Source organism: Giraffa tippelskirchi, chromosome 11, assembly GCF_054371585.1.
Source record: "Giraffa tippelskirchi isolate mGirTip1 chromosome 11, T2T-mGirTip1v1.2.pri, whole genome shotgun sequence".
In the NCBI taxonomy this organism is placed as follows: Eukaryota; Metazoa; Chordata; class Mammalia; order Artiodactyla; family Giraffidae; genus Giraffa; species Giraffa tippelskirchi.
Window position 1 is genome coordinate 22,220,006 of NC_137285.1, and position 19,392 is coordinate 22,239,397.

Below are 19,392 nucleotides of genomic sequence, written 5' to 3' on the forward strand. Positions count from 1 at the left end.
CATCCAGTGAACGGTCAAGAAGAGTTACTTCCTGGAGGAGGGAGAGGGGGTGGGAGATGGTAGAGCTGAAGGATCATCAGCAATAGGAGATGGAGGGCAAGCTGTGATTTCACTCATGCCTGATGTTGATGTCACAGGTTCTGATTCCTTGCTGGATTCAATTCTATCTATATAGCTACTATACTACTGTCCTCTATACATTACTGTACAGTAAAGTACACAAAAGCACAACCTCTCGTAGAAGATGCACACACAGAACAATGTATACCAGACCCATGAGCTAATTTAAAATGATTGGACAAGCCAACGCACATTTGCATTTTTGAAAGTTTGCAACTTGAAGGTTCGTATGAGGGGACTTACTGTTATAGAGAGGGGCAGACTAGTGATGTTTTGAAATGTGAACTCTATAGCCCAGTTGCCTGAGTTTGAATCCCACGTGTTCTAAAGACTGGTTTTTATAGACTAAACATCTGTGTCTACATTCCTTCACCTTCAAAAAGAATTAGAAATTATAGTAACCTGATAGTGTTGTGGGGAGAATTAAATGGGTTAATATGTGTAAAACCAGCTCAGAAGAGGGAGAATTTGAGTATTAGCTCTGATTGTAATGTGTGCAAACTGGATAAAAAGACTGACAGGGTGATGAATTAACTAATTCCATTCGCAAGCAAATCTGAACTCTATTATGCACATTTGGACACTAAATGGCTAAATCAGTAGTTTTCTGCTGTTCAACTCAGAGTGGAAGGATGTGAGCAGACCATCCAGGCTGCTGATAACCTGCCAAGAGCTATGCTTCAAAGCAGAGATCAAGAGGGAACAGGCTAATGACCAGGCATGGGCGACTGGGCATCAGTCATAAAAGTTGACTGCACAGGCAAAAGCTGCCTGCATCTTATCCTGGGAAGCTGGGTGAGCTGGCCCCCTGGGGACGGTGATGTCCACAGAGGCTGACTTCAGAGTAGATTTCAATCCCAGCTAACTTCTTTGGGGTGCTTTCCTGCACGGATCAGTAGGAGTGATAAATCTATGTGTTTCTTCTGTTCAAGGTAGAAAAAACTGAGTTGACAAGAACAGACACAGAAGAGTTGACCTGGGAAGGGGAGAGTCAACACAGACTAGTGTAATCAAGATACCTAGTGTAATGAACATGTATGATTCCCAGACACTTCTTAGTACATGTAAGTCTTTGAGGGGGCTACGAATGTGGTCTCTGGAGGCAGCCTACTACTTCAGTCTGATTGCCAGCTCCACCAGGCATTAGTAGTGTGATTCAGGGTAACTTATTCAACCATCTTAGATCTCAGTTGCTGGCCTGTAATTGGTGTAATAAGAGCATATGCACCTAGGTGTTTATGAGATCTATCTGGCTTAACTCAAGTACTATTTTTAGAATAGTACCTTAAGCAAGTACTGAATAAGTATTATCATTACTTTTATAACCAGTAGGTGATTTTTGCTTGTCATTTCTCAATCTAGATTCCCTCATTGGTAAAATGAGTCAAAGTGAAAGTGTTAGTTGCTCAGTCATGTCCAGCTCTTTGCGACCCCATGGACTATAGTCCACCAGGTTCCTCTGTCCATGAAATTCTCCAGGCAAAAATACTGGAGTGAGTTGCCATGTCCTTCTCCAGGCAATCCTCCCAACCCAGGGATCAAACCCAGGTCTCGTGAATTGCAGCCAGATTCTTTACTGTCTGAGCCACCAGGGAAGCCCAGAAATGAGTCAGGGTACTAACAAATATGGGACTTCCTTAGTGCTTCAGATGGTAAAGAATCTGGCTGCAATGTGGGAGACCCAGGTTCCATCCCTGGGTCAGGAACATCCCTTGGAGAAGGAAATGGCAACCCACTTACACAAGATTCATAAAGTTGGCAACTGTTGACTCCACTGTAAGCATTGTTTCAGTTGTTGAGAATTCAGGGGTGAGGAGATAGAAAGCTATCCACTGGGAGCTTACATTTTCAATGGGAGGCAAGGCAGAGAAGAGTTGAAAAGAGAACAAAAGCAAATAACCAAAAACATACATAAGGTATAGATAGTAAATTGCCTGTTAGAAAATACTCAGTAAAAACCATTACATCGTATCTAAATTCTTCAACAAAGTGACCATACAAATAGCAATCCCATAAGGTTGTTGTAAGGATTAAATGAATTATAATGGCTCATAAGAAAGATAGACTGGGGTGACAGAAGCCTTCATCCACACAGGAGGGAGTGTCACTATGTGACACTGGACAGACTGAGACCTCCCTGATCATAAGTTCAATGCATTAAAATTTTTTTTTTTAGTTAATTATTTTTGGCTGTACTGGGTCTTTGTTGCCATGTGCCAGCTTTCTTTAGTTGTGGCCAGCAGGGCCTCTTCTCTAGTTGTGGCCAGCAAGGGCTATTCTCTAGTTGAGACTGTTGTGGACCGTGGACTCCAGGGCGCACAGGCTCAGTAGTTGTGGCGCATGGGCTTAGTCGCCCTGTGACACATGGGATCTTCCCAGACGAGGGATTGAACTTGTGTTCCCTGCATTAGCATGCAGATTCTTAACCACTGGACCACCAGGGAAGTCCCAGCTCCTTGCATTTTAATCCAGAATCTGAATTTGACTTTCCAGCTGGGAGGGTGACATTCAATGCATAAAGGAAAGAAATAACAAGTGTAGAGAATAGTAAATCATGAACCTGCAAAACGAAAGTAGATCAGGGAGTAAGACCAAAAGGCACATTTTTTCTGGCTTCTTAAAAATTATATTTCCTGACAGGAGGGAAAGTCAAAAAGCCAATCCCTCAGTCTGAAATAATAGAATACATTTTATTTCCCATTTTCCAGTGATTTTGAGAGGCTTAAATAGTGAATATGATTTTAAACATATTCCAAAGACTATAATTCACAAAAAATATATGCACTCCTATGTTCACAGCAGCACTATTACAATAGCTGAGACGTGGAAACTACCTAAATGTCCATCAACAGATGGAAAGGTAAAGAAAATGTGGCATATATAATGCATATACACACAATGGAATATTATTCAGCCATAAAAAGAATGAAATAATGCCATTTGCAGCAACATGGATGCACCTAGAGATGATCATACTAAATGAAGTAAATCAGACAAATATCACATAATATCCCTTATATATGGAATCTAAAATACGACACAAAGGAACATATCTCTGAAAAAGAGACAGACTCAAAGATGGAGAATAGACTTGTGGTTGCCAGTGAGGGGGTAGGGGCTGGGAAAGGGATGCATTGGGAATTAGCAGTATGAAGTGGAAAACTGGAGAATTACCATAATTTATTTAAAAATTAGTTCTCTGCTCGCATCTAGAACTATAAGAATTAGTATTTTACAGTTAACCTTTTTGGTTGAAAAGCTACTCTCTTCTCCAGGCCAAGTAGAATTCCTTTCTCTCTAATCTCAACCGTCCAGCCCCCTTCCTGAGGAAGCCACGATTTCCCAGTGCTGTGTAGCCACATAGAATTGCGTGCTTTTACACACAGACACACACACGCGCACGCACACACACACACACACAGTTTTTACCCCGTTCTAATTCCAGACATCTGAACATCTCGAGGCCAGTGTCCACCATCCTCCCCACTTTCCCTCTCCCGACCTGGAGAACCGGATCAGAACTTGCTACGCCTCAGAAAGGTAAGGCAAAGGGATGAATAAAGTAGGGTTTAGCAGCACAAAAGAGAACTTCTGAGCGTCCTCTCTCCGCTTCCCGTTCTCTCCCAAAGTGCCCTCGAGGGAAGCTCGCCTGCAGGTGGGCGCACTTTCAACTCGCACCCTGGATGGAGCAGGTCCAGGACTGCGCACTCGTGGGCGTGGCTGGGGCGTGGCCAGAGAGGGGCGGGACCGGGGCAGGGGCGTGGTGGGGCGGAGCTGAAACTCTGATGGCTCTCAGAGCGCGTGAGGCCACAGAAGGTGGAGAAAAGTTGTGGTTTCCCGGCGCCGACAGCCGCCAGGGCCGGAGCCGCCCGGGCTAGGACCACTCAGCGGGGATCCGGCTCGTCCTTCGGAGAACCAGCCAGACCCGCCCAATTCAGCTGCCCGTGTCGATTGGGGGTCAGGGGAAGCCGCTGGCCGGCGGCGTGAACCCGAGGGCTGCAGGATGCGCTCCAAACACAGGGCCCCGGGGCTATGCGGGGTGCACTGCAGGACGGAGGTAAGGAGGCGGCGGAGGTGTCTGTCTCTAGAACTTGGAATTTGTTGAGGAAACCTAGGGGGCGCTGACGCCAACAGCAGCGCCTCCGCCTCTGCGGGGCCAGTTCCCTGGGTGGGCGGACCCTGGGGCAGGCAGGTGGGGAATGGGGGTAAATTTGGTCCTTCTAGGATCTTCAACCTGAAACCATCTGATGCACCTAGCATCGGACCATGTTCTGTTCCCTGAAGTGAGGAGGGGGCGTGGCCGAGGGAGTGCGTTTACCTGTTAACTCGGGTTTCCCCGGGGTCTACCCCCACCCCACACTGAACACCTTTTGGCACTTAGGATCCGTGAAGTGGGGTCCGGCTATGTGAAATCCCTTTCCGCAAAGCTTGGGGTCTCATCTAGCGCCCCCACCCCCTACCTGCACCTTTAGCTTGTCAAACTGGGAGTGCGGAGCACAGGAGAAGAGCCTGGCTTTTTGCACCCCTTGCGTCCAACCCCAGGTCCTAGAGCAGCTCTTGGACCACCGAGGAAGGCGCGCTCACAACTCAGCTACTTCAAACCCGAGCTTGGCAGAATTCGGGGGCTCCTCCTAACACCCCAGATTTGGTCCGATGTGATTTAGGAGTTGCAGGTAGGAGCTGGTCGGGCCCAAAGACGCTGGTGGCTGCTGCAACCGAACAGGGCTTCCCAGGGGTCCCATACCTGAAACCTTTCACCCCAGTTCCCTGTCCACAAGGGGAATGCGCTGCCTCTTGGAGTAGAATCATGGGACCTCCGACACAGCTCAAAGCCTGGAGCATTGGCTAGCCGACCAGCTGGTGATACACCATTGTTATTTTCACACTGCACCTTGGGGCTGAGGTCACCGTGCGGATTAGGCAGGTGGGGCGAGGAGAGTGATCGTCAAGCTCCAGGCACAGCTGGCATCAAGCGCTCTTTCTTGCTCAGCACTGGCTTCGGTGGCTCTAGGGACTAGCTAGGAGCCAGGCTTTAGCCCCTCTGGGTAGGGCGCAACTTCTGCCAGGGTCCGGGGATGCAGGAGGACAAAAAGCGAAAATGTGTTTTTCTTGCTGCCTGCCCTGGGGTGAAGGGTCTATGGGGCCACATGTGTGAAACTGTCAGTGGGGCCAGAGCATCTCTGAGTCTTGCTTCCGGGCCCAGGTTCCACTCCAGCCCCTGTGCAACCTGATGTTCAAAAAACCAAATTCAACTTAATGGGAATCTTTTTTTCTCTCTTTCCTGAGACTCTTTAAGCTGGGCTTGAAGCACTATGATAGAAACACAGACACACTGCCAACTGATGTTAAAAAGTTACATTTGCTTTTCAGAAGTTCTTATGCACAACTGAAATTCAAGAGAAATGCATTCTCTTTGAAACTTGAAATTCTGTCAGCCTAGTCTTGAAAGGGGTTTCAGTCTATGTGTGTGTGTGCATGTGTTATGTGTGTGTGTGTATATATCATTTTTGTTTTGTTTTTAATGTGCTGAAACTCAGGTTCATATACAGATGGGCCAAAGAAACAACAGTCTAACACAACACTTGAGAAAAAGCTGGCTATTTTGAATCTACTAAGAGGTGAAATCATTCTGTTTTTTATGGGCAATGTAGGGTACTTTTCAGGAGTAATTTTGACCCCATACTTGCAGACTCTAGAAATTGATATCCTTGTATGAAGAGAATGGATTTTTGTAAGCTGTTTAAACAAAATGGACTGTGTAGTGTCCCTGAAATTTATCCTCAATTAAGCAGGCCCTTACATGAAAAAAATAAAATAAGGTGCCAAGGTCAGGTGAAACAGTCTTCTAAGATCTGCTATTTGAAAGAGTCACTCCACAATCGGTCCAGCCAACACTCGGTGACAAGAGTCCTCATCTTGAGAAAGTTATTTCTTCATCACTATTCTAATGCTACCGCCCCCCCCCCCACATATACATTTCCACTGCAGATGGATATTTTTATTCTAGGAGACCGTATAGAAAGAAAGAAACACTTTGAGAAATTCTATTTCAAGTCAACCAGGAATCCAGATCAGAGAAAATTGCTGGGTAACTAGAACAAATACATCAAGTGTAATTATCAAACGGGGCCAAGAGGGGGGAAACTGCATGTTGAAACCGCACATGGAATTGAAGTATTGCTAAGTTCTCTCAGCTCATGGGACTACATGCGATTTATTTAGCGTCAAACATCAATTATCCAGAAAGGGATATAATGAAAAGCAAAATTGTCCTCCATTTCTCCCTGCTCCTAACGGGGAGCCATTTTAAACTAGTAAGGCTCCTAGATTACCTCCTAGTAGGGCTGTTTCTTAATTTCCCAGACTAATTTCCCAAGAATACTGGAGTGGGTTGCCATTTTCTTCTCCAGGGAATCTTCCTCACCCGGGGATTGAATCCTCCTCTCCCGCATCGCAGGTGGTCTCCTGCTTTACAGGCAGATTCTTTACTGCTGAGCCACGAGGAAGGCCCAACAGTTACTCTACCTGTAACCATCTTCCTCTCTTCTTTACCTGTAGCATCCACATAGTGTTTGCCTGTCAGTACGCCCAGCTTCCCAGGTGGCAGCTAGTGGTAAAGCATCTGCCTGTTAATGGAGGAGACGCAAGAGACTCGGGTTCAATCCCTGGGTGGGGAAGATCCCCCGGAGAAGGAAATGACAACCCACTCCAGTACTCTTGCCTGGGAAATCCCGTGGACAGAGGAGCCTCGTGGGCTACAGTCCATAGAGTCCCAAAGAGTGGGACACGATTGAGTGCACCCCACCCCATCGCCTCCCGCCATGCGCGCGCGCGTGCGCGCACACACACACACACGCCCAGCTTAGAATAAAATACATTTCCCAGACACCCTTGCAGAAAGGAATGGTCACATGACCGCAATCTGCCCAATGAGAAGCAAGTGTTGGTTTCAGGGCAGGGCTTCAGGGGAATCTCTGGGCCCCAGATCTAAGATGGCAGGACAGAAGATCCTTGGCTTTGGCGAGACCTCCTCTCAACTTGTGAGCAGACTGCGAGATCTGGGTGGGTTTCTCTCCTTTCTCGTGTGGGCTCAGGCAGCCCCCGGGTACTGGTCTCCAAGCTTCTTGCATTAGCATCAGATTTTCTCCTTGGAGCGGGTTTTCCCTTTGCTGTGTGTCTCAGGAGGGTCCTTGAGTTAATTTCTGTGACTGACTTTAACCAAACCCTTTTACTAGTTGGACGTTAACGGATCCCAGCTCTGAGGTCCAGAGGCTGAGAGTCTAAGTCGGCAGAGACCTGGACCCCAAGGCAGATTTACCCAAAGATGAAGGGGTATGAGATTTAAAAAGAAGAGATGTGTGGGTCCAGGGTCCTGGCTGTTCTCAGAAAATGAACTCTGTGAGAGAGAAGAGGATAGAATAGGCCATGCGAATACATTTTAGCCATATGCAAATTATACACTCATGCAAATTCCACCTTACACTCTGTAGTATGCAGGCTTTCACCAAGGATGCAGCTGCATTACTCATGTACCGTGGAGAGTCATGTGCTTGCAAGTGACAGAACAAATTATTTTCACATTTATATGACATCTAATGAAAAGTAGCTCAGATTTCTCAGCCTCATTTGTAAACTGCTTTTTGATATAGCACAGCATCTTTCTTTTTCCTTCCTTCATCCTCCTGCTTAGCCGTCGAAGACCGTGGAGGTCACTGACATCTTACAAAGATTGTTCTCACCATGAATTCTCTTCCTGTGATGTGTCCCATCCTCAGAGCAGAGATTGCCTTCCTAGAAGAAGCCACAGTGTCTTCTGAGGAGCTCAAGTTCACAATCCAGAGGTGAGTTGTTATGCATCATTACTTATATTCAAGTGCTTCCTTGGTAGCTCAGTGGTAAAGAATCCGCCTGCCAATGCAAGAGATGAGGGTTGCATTCCTGGGTTAGAAAGATCCCCTGGAGGAGGAAATGGTAACCCATTCCAGTATTCTTGCCTGGGAAATCCCGTGGACAGAGGAACCTGGTGGGCTACAGTCCATGGGGTTGCAAAGAATCGGACATGACTGAGCAACTAAACAAGAGCAACGCAACAACAATGTATATTCAAAGCTAACTGGCTGCTGATTGTACATACTAGCCTTCATTATGGGCTACTATTTTTCCTTTGGAAGAAAGTTGTATTTCTGAGCTGAATGTCAGTTTTAAATCCTTTAAAGCAAATGCATAAGTTTAATTTTAGTTGAAAGTCAAGAGCCCACGTGAGATATATAATTTGCCTGAGCTGTTCTAAAGAACAGATTTTTCTCTATGCTGTAAAAATAGATTAGGAAGACCAAGCATCATGGGCAAATTGTTGTGCTTTTCTAATGTCAGACTGTGTCATTGGATTGGAACTCCTGTCTGAATGAGGATACCAGCTCCTGTCCAGAAGGCTCTTTCCTTCTCTCATGCATGCTGGTGGGAATATAAAATGGTGCAGCCAATCTGGAAAATAGTTGGGCACTTTCTTTAAAATCCAAGCACACATTTACCATGCAAGCCAGTAATGGTACTTCTGGGCATTTATTTGTCCCAGGTAGATGAAAACTTGTATCCACACTAAAATCTGTACATGAATGTTGATAGCAGCTTTATTCATAATAACCCCAAACTGGAAACAATCCACATGTTCTTTAACAAGTTCATAGTTAACACGAAGAACATCCATAGGAATGGACTGTTATACAACAACTTGAATTGATCTCAAGTGTTTTCTGTTGAGTGAATGCCCTATCCCCCCACCAAAAAAAGGCCATATGTCCTGTGTTTCCATGTATTTAACAGTTCTTGAAATGACAGATTTATAGAGCTAGAGAGGAGATTATTGGTCACTAAGAATTCATGGTGCTGGTGAATTACTGAATTCCAGAAGGTTATGAGTGTTGCCCTTGAAGCTCTCTCTGGGCCTCCCACAGAGCCAGCATTGTTGGCACTGCCCGGTTGGGAGATACTCACCCAGAAGCTTCTCTCTGGTGCACACCATGGTCTCTGGCTCTCTTTCCAAAACTCTGCACTTAGTTCTTTCCTGGGGTCCTAGTCAGAGTAGTGACAAGTGTGAAAGCGATCTTAGGAAATATGGGACCAAATAGAGCTTCATTTCTCATTCAGTACATGGACATCGGTTGTGACACCCAGTGATGGAAAGAAGACTGATGCTACTGCACTGAATTTTAAGATTAAACAGAGGGAGGATAGCTTGTCCAGTCATGAGGCATTTATCAATTTACGTCCCTGTGGCTTCATAACGTGTTTCTAAATTCTGATGTAGCATTTTGTGGTCAGCTGGCTCTGTGACAAAATGAGGATCTGCCAGCTGATGTTTATGACTTTCCATATAAGCTTTCAGACAAAATTTGTCTTACGTTTTGCTTGAGGTATGAGGGGCCAGAAGTCTAAACCTCCTAGAATTCCCGGAGGGATGTGCCACATGATTCAAGAGAGAGAGGACACAGTCTTAAATTTCTTGTAAATCAGTCTTTAGGAGATGTCATAAACCTATCCATAATTAAAGTTTATTTAAGATTTGCTTCGCCTTTACTTGTCTTTTCGGTATTTGAAATGCAAGGAGAATTTAAAGGTTTACTTTGAAGGTTCAATCTGAATGTTTCAGTCTGAAGTCTGGCTGACTGTGTGTCTGCTCAGTTTAAATGGAAAATATTCTTGTACTATACCAGAAGTTTTAAGGATTGCCTAGCCCTACACTACTACTCAGCTTCCCCTGTTGTTAACATCCCACAACCGTTCCTTTTTTTTTTTTTTAAGATTTATTTATTTATGTTGTACTGGATCTTCATTGCTGTGTGTGGGCCTTTTCCAGTTGCGGTGAGCAGGGGCTCCTCTCTAGTTGCGGTGCTCAGGTTTCTTGTTGCAGTGGAATGTCTTGTTGCGTGTGGAGCACAGGCTCTAGGCACATGGGCTTCAGTAGTTGTGGGGCACAGGCTTAGTTTCCCCACAGCATGTGGGATCTTCCCGGACTAGGGATTGAACCCACGTCCCTTGCATTGGCAGGCGGATTCTTTACCACTGAGCCACTAGGGAAGCCCCCCTCTCTATTCTTTTTTTATAGCTGTATAATATAGATATACTGCCACCAGCTATTCAATCCCTCCCCTACATAGGAATTTTCTTTTTTATTGTTTCCAATATTTTGTAGGTACAAACAGTGCTATAAGGAGTAAACTTGTGTACATGGATTTTGTATCTATTTGGAGGAATATCTTCAGGGTGACTTCCTAGAAGTGGAATTTCTGGGTCAAAATATAAGTACATGTGGAGTGTTCTTAAGTATTACCAATTTCCCTCCAGAAGGATGGTGCCAACTGGAACTCTTGCCATCCACACACGAGAATGCCCGTTTCCCTGCAGCCTTGCCAACAGAATGTGTTGGCGTGCTTTTTAATTTTTGCGTCTGTTAGGTGAGAAATGGTATCTTGATGTTGTTTTAAACTTCATCTAATTATAAGTTAGTCTGAACCCTTTTTCATATGTTTGTGAGCCATTTTTCTATATCGTGAATTTTCTGCTCACATGTTAGTTACATCGCTGTTTCAGTTTGAATTTCACAACTGCCCATTTCAGGCGGAATTTAATTTCTTCTTCCAAAACGTATAATTGGTGGAACTTCCCTAGTGGTCCGGGGGCTGTCAATGCAGGGGGGGTTTGATCCCTAGTCAGGAAACTAGAGCTCACATAGTGCAGCTAAGAGTTTGTATGCCCCAACGAAAGATCTGGAGCGGCCAAATAAATAGATATTAAAAACCACCACCACCACCAACAAAAACCCCCCATGTAATTGGTTTCAGGTTAAGTGTCGGTACCTGAATCTGACAATGTCCTGAGAAGCTTTCAACACTGGCCATAACATGTGTGGTTCTGGGTGGGGGCTGGGCAACATTGCATTGGGATTGGATTGGTCTTGGTACCAAGAAAGTTTGAAAGAGATCCTGGGGAAGTTCATTCCTGACTTCTAATCACAGTTCTTCCTCCCATCACAGAGGGACCCTTCAGATCTGAGGAATCTCATAGGACATTGGGGCAGAGAGGTTTGGAGTGAGTGAGGGCCAAATTCTGGCTACAAAGATGTGAATGCCAATCACCCCTAAACTATCTGTGTAGCTTTGGGCTTGCACATGTCCTCTCAGTGGTCAATACATATTTATTGGGTGAACAGTTGAATTTAGTAGTGTAAGACTCTGATCCAAAAATAAAGTATGTGGGATTGTCAACACCAGAATGAATGGGTGATACAGCAAATAAAACTATAATGAGCATGGGGCCTTTAGAGTGTTTGTCTAATTCTGGGAAAGGTTTCTTCCTCCTGTCTGTCATTAGAGCTGAGTTATCATTTCAGATATACTGATGTGCTTTGTCCTGTGTTTCTTTTCTTCTTTTTAAAGATTTTTTCTTGTTGTTGTTGATGTGGACCATTTTAAAAGTCTTTATTGAATTTGTTACAATATTGCTTCTTTTTTTTAACATTTTGATTTTTTTGCCCTGAGGCCTGTGAGGTCTTAACTCCCCAGTCAGGGATTGAAACCACACCCCGTACATATGTTGGAGGGCGAAGTCTTACCCACTGGACCACCAGGGAGGTCTCCATATGTTTCCGTATGGCAACCATCCACCATTTTGATGGTCTTCTTTTTTTGCTGTATCAAGGATGGGCCATCTTCTTAATCTTAACCATGATATGCACTCCATGTGTAATTAGTGGCTTACCATTTATCTTTAAGTCAGCTCACTTGAAAAAACATATAAATTCATCTGAAAAGGAAACTTGACATCCACCACCATAAACAGAAAACTGGCTTGTGATAAAGAAGAGATAATCATAAATATAAATACCACATATGCAAAGAAACAATGTTGGATTCCACCTAGGTACTGTGACCTACAAAAGGGCCTGGACTGGAGGCCCGCTGTCTTTCTCTTTCAGAGAAGAGCCGGTGTTAGAGAAGGGTTAGACTTTCTCCTTGATGTCTCAGTGCAGAGGGTTGAAGGAGAACTTGAAGGAGATAGCTGTCTCACACGGTGACTCGGTGTTATTTAAGATCTGGTCTGTGCATCACCAGAACTATATCTAGAACCAGGAGCAATGGCTGCCCTTGGACCAACTGGCCCCCAACTTCTTCATCATCAGAAATTAGGATAAATGAGGCTTAGATACCTAAGCCAGCCCCTTGATGGTCAGCCCCAGTGGTTCAAGATTCCTGATTCAGACTCAAGGAATCTGTTAATCGCTGACTCCTTTGGGGGTTGTCCACCTAGCTGTGTAGTTCCTAGAGTTGGCTAGAGTGCGATTTTCATTTTACAAGTATTTTTCTGACCATCTCTTATGTGCAAATTCTGGTTAATTTTCCCCCCTCCCTTCTCTTAACTCCTTCCTTCTTTCCTTCCCTTCCTCCCTTTTGTTTACTGTCTCTCTCTACTCTCTCTCTCTTTATTTTTTTCTCTGATAAATAATCCTGACCCTCATGAAACTCACAGATTCTTTAGAGGTAGAGAGAGGGCAAATGTGTAAATTAACAAATAGTCTTCCCTTGGCAAAAATGTGGTTTTTGAATAAATGAATCCAGAAATAGATATGATAGCAGAATTTAACATTCTATTTTCGGAGTTATAGAATGAGATGAAGCAGTACTAATGAGCTTCCATAGAAGGCATCAGAATTTTCTTACTGAACCAAAGAAGACTTGTCTGTCAGCATAAGTCAGCAGAGAACCTCCATGGCAGCTGCAAGCGAGATGGAAACCTCTGAACTGGGAGTTCTCTGACCCTCCAAGCTACTGTTCAAGCCCCAGAGGAAGTGATGTGGACAGCAAGTGACCTAAGAAAGAGAAGAAAGAGGACAGTGCAATCCACTTGGAAAACCAGAGGAGCCTTCCTGGAGGAGGAGGCTTGGGGTGATAAGCAAAGCTTAGCTTGATGAATATAAGCTGGTAAAGGTCCACTCCTCTTTGTGAGGCATTAGTAAGATGGGATTGGAAGTTCCACTTCCTGGGATTTCAACTCTGCCTATTTCAGCATCTTGAAAACTCCTAAAAGCTTTTCATCCTTGTGGGGTTCCAGGCTGGATGGTTTCTGGGAACAGGATACCAGGAGCCTGAGCTCACAGGAAACATATTGGGCTCCCTTCTCTGGGGTGCTTTCTTTTGATGTTATGGTTAATTATATACAAGCCTGGGCTTCCTTGGTGGCTCAACCAGTAAAGAATCTGCCTGCAGTGCAGGAGACCTGGGTTTAATCCCTGGATTGAGAAGGTCCCCTGGAGGAGGAAATGGCAGCCCACTTTAATACTCTTGCCTGAAGAATTCCACCGACAGAGGAGCCTAGCAGGCTACAGTCCATGGGATCCCAAAGAGTTGGACATGACTGAGCGAGTAAATTTCACTTTCATACACAAGCCTGTGCCTGGGATGTCTCCAAGGCAGGAAGGCCCATCTGTGGCAGTGCCCTCAGAGGAGAAGGGGTTCAGTGCACTGTCTGTTTTTAATGTTCCTGACCTACCAAACATGTTGCAGCTCATTGATGAACACATCTGATGCAGCCCCTGCTGTTCTCCTTACAGAGATACACGTAGTGACTCATGAGTCTCCCAAAGCTTGACCAACCCTGTCCTCTAGGCTAAACAGTATTTTCTCTGTAAATCTCCATTAGTCATTTGTTCCTGCCATAACACCGGAACACAACACACGCTCACTGCCTCACAGTTCTGCAGGTCAGAAGTCCAACCTGAGACTTCCCTCGTGGTCCACTGATTAAGAATCCACCTTCCAATGCAAGGGACACAGGTGCCATCCCTGGTCGGGGAACTAAGATCCCATATGCTACGGAGCAACTAAGCCCGCTTGCCGCAACTACCGAGTCCACACGCCACAGTGAAAGATCCCACATGACACAAAAAAGATGTTGTGTGCCGCAGCTGAGACCCGACACAGCCAGATAAACATATAAATATTTTTTTTAAAGTATTATAAAAAGAAAAAGAGTCTAATCTGAGTCCCATTCAGGTGTCAGCAGCACTGCTTTCCTTCCGGAGTAAATTTTTTGCTCATTCAGGTTGTTTCTTGTGGGCTATGGTCTCTGTTTCTTGGCTGGCTGATCACTGTCCTCAGCTTCCAAAGGATGCTCTCATTATTTGTGTCAGAGTCCCCTTCCTCCATCTTCAAAGCCAACCATGGTGAGTTGGGTTCCTCCCATGCTTCCAATCTCTCCTGCCTCTTCACCTGCTACTGTGTCTCTCTACCTGACTCTTTAGCCTTCCTCTTCCACTTTTAATCATCCATGAAATTATATCATGCCCTCGGGGATAACTGAGAATAAATCTCCCTGTTTTGAAGTCTCTAACATCAATTCCATCTACAAAGATCCCTTTGCCACAGGATATAACATATTCACAGGTTTCAGGGATTAATTGATGGGCATCTTTTGGGGGACATTGTCTACCACAAAAGTGAATCAAAATGCTAAAATATCATGGATGGTCATGGAGTCCACCTTCTCTTGTGAGTGAGCTTCTGCCCTCCTGATCTCTCCATATATACTGGCAGCCTGGTGCTAAGAGAGCAGGTGTATTTCTGGTGGCTGAGACAGTACAGAATCTGCCTGCAATGCTGGAGACCCAGGTTCGATCCCTGGGTCAGGAAGATCCCTTGGAGAAGGGAATGGCAACCCACTCCAGTATTCTTGCCTGGAGAATCCCTTGGACAGAGGAGCCTGATGGGGTCGCAAAGAGTTGGGACACGACTGAGCAACTAACACTCCCATAGTTCCCAGCTTGGCCCAACAAGACTGGCACCCTACCTCTTCTGTGAGTGCCTTCTCACTTGGGCATGAGTGAGAGGCAGTGCAGCCCACTGGTTAGGACCATCTGGGAAGGAATCCTAGAGCCATACCCTCCAGCTCTGCAACTCCGAACTAGCCACCTCACTCCTCTGCCTTGGTTTCTCTTATGCAGTGTGGGGAGCCTGGAGGGCTTTCTCTGTTTAAGGCTCAGTTCTAGGCCATGTGGATATCGCACTAACCAAGGCCGACCAGGTCTCACACTCAAGGTGTTTACACTGAATCAGGAAGGTCAGCCTCTAAACAAAACTGTAGAGAAATCCACGGGCTAATTTCAAATGGTAGAAAGTGATAAGAGTAAGCCCCAGTGTTAGGTGATAGCCATTAGCAGGGAGGAGAATGTATCCAGAAAACATCCTCTAGGAAGGACAGCTCTGTTAAGAGATGAAGCAGGACTTCCCTGGTGGTCCAGTGGTTAAGTATCCATCTGCCAATGCCAGGGTTTGATCCCAGGTCGGTGGAGATTTCACATGCCTTGGGGCAACTGTATCTCGTGTGCCACAACTCCTGAGCCCAAGCCCTATTGCCTGGGCTCCGAAATAAGAGAAGCCACTGCAATGCAAATCCCGCTCACTGCAACAGAGAGTAGCCTGGGTGCACAGCAACGAAGGCCCAGTGCAGGCAAAAATAATAAATAAATAAATAAAATTTAAAAGAGAAAAGAGATGAAGCAGAGGCCTGAACAGTAGGAAGACGCCAGCTACAGAGAGGTCCAGGGAAAGGATTACAGATGAAGCCACAAAGCCCTGAAGTGTCAAGGCCCTGTGGCAGGAGTATTTCCTGGGAGATCCCTGTGTGCGGAGGGAGATGAGAGAGGCTCAAAGCACAGAAGGAGCAAATCCACCCCCTCCTCCTCCCGCTCGTGGGATGAAGTAGAAAGAGACCAAATATCGAATTTGGATCTTGTTTTCTGTTTCAGGGGCTTCCCTGATAGCTCGGTTGGTAAAAAATCCACCTGCAATGCAGGAGACCCCGGTTCGATTCCTGGGTTGGAAAGATCCCCTGCAGAAGGGAAAGGCTACCCACTCCAGTATTCTGGCCTGTATAGTCCATAGGGATGCAAAGAATCCAACACGATTGAGTGACTCACTTTTCTGTTTCATGATTGCTGAAAGAAACTCACCTCTGGGTAGAGGCAGAAGTGAGGCTCTGAATTCCAGAGTCGGAGATAAAGACAGCTGCTTCCTGAGGACCTCAAAAGGATTTCTGTTTCCTGATTAGAGGGGTATTGTTTGGTGACAATTGGGTTTCTTCTATAAATGGAATATAACTTTATCTCTATTAATTTCATTAAAAAGCTCCTCTGCTTCTGTTGTGTTCTGTTTAGTGTGGTAGCTCCACTGACTGTTATTCAGTGTCATTTAGACAGAGGACTGCAAAGACCACTTAATGAATGAAAAGAAGATGGTGTATTACATACTATTATAATTTAAATCCCTAATTATGAAATTATATATTTTAATTATATTTTAATTATGCTACTTGGCACCATTTTTTGAGCCATGCAGTCTAAATCCACAAAGCCTTGCAAATAATTGTTCACACTCCCTTCTTCGTCCCCTTTATATTTTATTCAAAACACTAGAACTTATCATTTAAATTTGTGTCATCCTTTGATTATGCGCTCCTTGCAGACAGTTGCTGACTGGTTGCTTCTCCATCCCTGACTCAAGATTGGCAGCTTGTTAGAGCTCATTAAATATTTGCTGAATTGAATTAAATTTGAAATACCATATTAAAAATCTTGCATGAGCCTCCAGGGTCCTTAGCGGTGATTTTGTTCTCAACATAGTAATGTGCTTGCATTTCAGGCTTAATAAAAACATTGGAGCTTTCTCTATAAATGGGAATCAAAACTTTTATAGCGTACTTGTAGTCTGTGGGGTTTGGCTGAAGGTTTTTTTTTTCCACCTGCTCTTGGGGTTGGGATGTCGGGATCAATCTTGGGAGCTGTTTCTCTGGAGGAAAGAAATTTTATGGAGTCAGCAGAGTGATCATTTTGAATTGCTTGGGATCTGACTTAACTTTTTAAATAATTTATTTATTTCGGGCTGTGCTGGATTTCTTTGCTGCTCTGGTTGCAGTGAGCCAGGGCTGCTCTCTGCATGCCCTTCTCACTGCAGTGGTTTCTCTTGTGGTGCACAGGCTCTGGAGCGCACAGACTTCCATAGCTGTGGCACACAGCCTCGGTACTTGTGGCTCCCAGGCTCTAGAGCACCGACTCAGTGGTTGTGGCGCACGGGCTTAGTTGCTCCATGGCATGTGCGATCTTTCCGGACCAGGGCTCAAACTTGTGTCTCCTGCCTTGGCAGGCAGATTCTTTACCACTGGGCCGCCAGGAAAGCCCCCTGACTTCATTTTTTGAATTGTAGAAATTTTGAATGTTGGAAATTTTGCCCAGGTGTCAAATTGAGAAGCCAATGTTTTCTCTGCTAATTTGAGAAGGATTTGATTGCGAATAGATGAGTAGTGGCAGAACATGAAGAAAATTCAAACCGAGTGCTCGCAAACTCAGATCCTTCGCCAAACATTGTTAACTTCCCTCATCTGGGCTCATAACACCCCATCCCCTTCCTCCCGTGTTCCAGCCATGAGGGCCTTCTGTGGGTTTTGTGGATCACCAAGCTGGTTCCTATTTCAAGACATTTTGCTTTTGTTCTCTTGGTCTAGAATGTTATTTTCTTCTGTCTTTGCACGACTAGTTTCTCCTCATCAGTGAGTTTAATCATCTCTTTCTAAAGAGTTTTCCAAGGAAATCCCACCCCAGTCATTCTCTCTCATTACCCAGCTTTATTTTCTTCATAGCATTCATCACTCCCTGAAATACTCCTATATGTTATTTATTTAGTATCAGTGGCCCTCACTAGAATGTCGGCTTCATCCAGGCAGAGAGGATGCCTGAATTACTTGAGTTTTCCCAGGGCTAAGAACATTTCGTGACATGTAAATATTTGGCAAACATTTTGTGGGATTTTTCTTCAGCTTCTGGATCTACAGTCAACTCATATGCTGTGGTACCTGGTGATAGGAAGGAATAAAATATGATTTGATAAATCTTATTAAGTTCAAGTTTCTCCAAGTCAGAGCACCCGGTCTTGTCCTATCTCTGAATTTTTTCATAATCATTTCCCACTGATTTGAAGATTTTGAGAGGGCAGATTTTAGTTGTGAGATGGGTCAATTTGTTGGTGCCTCTGCCTGGCAGAGGGATGATGCACAGGATCCTGGTCTGGACTTTGAATTTTCTTGTTAGGGAGTTCCCTTTAGGACAGGTGTGGAAGAAAGTGTTAGCAAGGAAAAAAAGGACCCTCTCACTTCCTGAAATTCATCTCTTTGCAGTATCTTTTTCCTTAAGATCTGGAATACCTGGATCTCTCCCTCCATTAGGGAAGATGAAGAGAATTAATATGTGAACCACAGACACAGTTCAGCCAAACCATCAAGAAGGCTCTTGAGGGGTGGAGGCTAGTCTATGATTATCTTCCGTGACTGTATAACCTGTATTCTGGTTTCGCTTACCAGCAGTTACATCTTGAATGTAACACAATTTCTTCAAGCCTTGGTTTTGACACTTTTCACCAAGGTTTGGTGGAACCAGTTTAGAAGCATTAAAAACAGGCCATTTGCTTCTTCTGGCAAAGTTGCCACAGGATTGAATGAAACATACAAGGCAGAAGGTGTTAAGTGAACCTGAACTAAGCAGAGCCTCCTAGGAAAGGCTTTCCCACACCATGGGCATGAGACCACTGATAAATGGCCTGTTATACCCAGAGGATGCTGCTAATCAATGGAATGATGTTGATCTAAGGCAGTGGTTCTCCAAACTAGTGATTTCCAGTGGGGAGAGGGAATGGGGGGCAAGATTGGGGTAGGGGATGAAGACCTACAAAATATTGTATGTAAAATAAACTGCTAGGATATATTGCATAACACAGGGAATATAGCCAATATTTTATAATAACTATAAATGGAGGATAACCTTAAAAATTGTGAATGGTTTTTCCAGTAGTCATGTATGCATGTGAGAGTTGGACTATAAGGAAAGCTGAGCACTGAAGAATTGATGCTTTTGAATTGTGGTGTTGGAGAAGACTCTTGAGAGTCTCTTGGACAGCAAGGAGATCCAACCAGTCCATCCTAAGGGATATCAGTCCTGAATATTCACTAGAAGGACTGATGCTGAAGTTGAAACTCCAATACTTTGGCCACCTGATGGGAAGAGCTGACTCATTGGAAAAGACCCTGGTGCTGGGAAAGACTGAAGGAAGGAGGTGAAGGGGATGACAGAGGATGAGATGGTTGGATGGCATCACCGACTCGATGGACATGAGTTTGAGCAAGCTCAGGGAGCTGGTGATGGACAGGGAAGCCTGGCGTGCTATAGTCCATGGG

General features: G+C 44.9%; 1 long non-coding RNA gene across 1 annotated transcript in view; it reads left to right on the forward strand.

Moving 5' to 3' along the window:
• Positions 1-7,015: 7,015 nt before the first annotated feature.
• LOC145526013 (uncharacterized) overlaps positions 7,016-19,392 on the forward strand; it is a 30,042-nt gene continuing 17,665 nt past the window's right edge. Inside the window, exons 1-2 of the long non-coding RNA XR_014068592.1 lie at positions 7,016-7,182; positions 7,811-7,961. This is a non-coding gene — a long non-coding RNA (uncharacterized LOC145526013). The remainder of the gene's footprint in view (positions 7,183-7,810; positions 7,962-19,392) is intronic.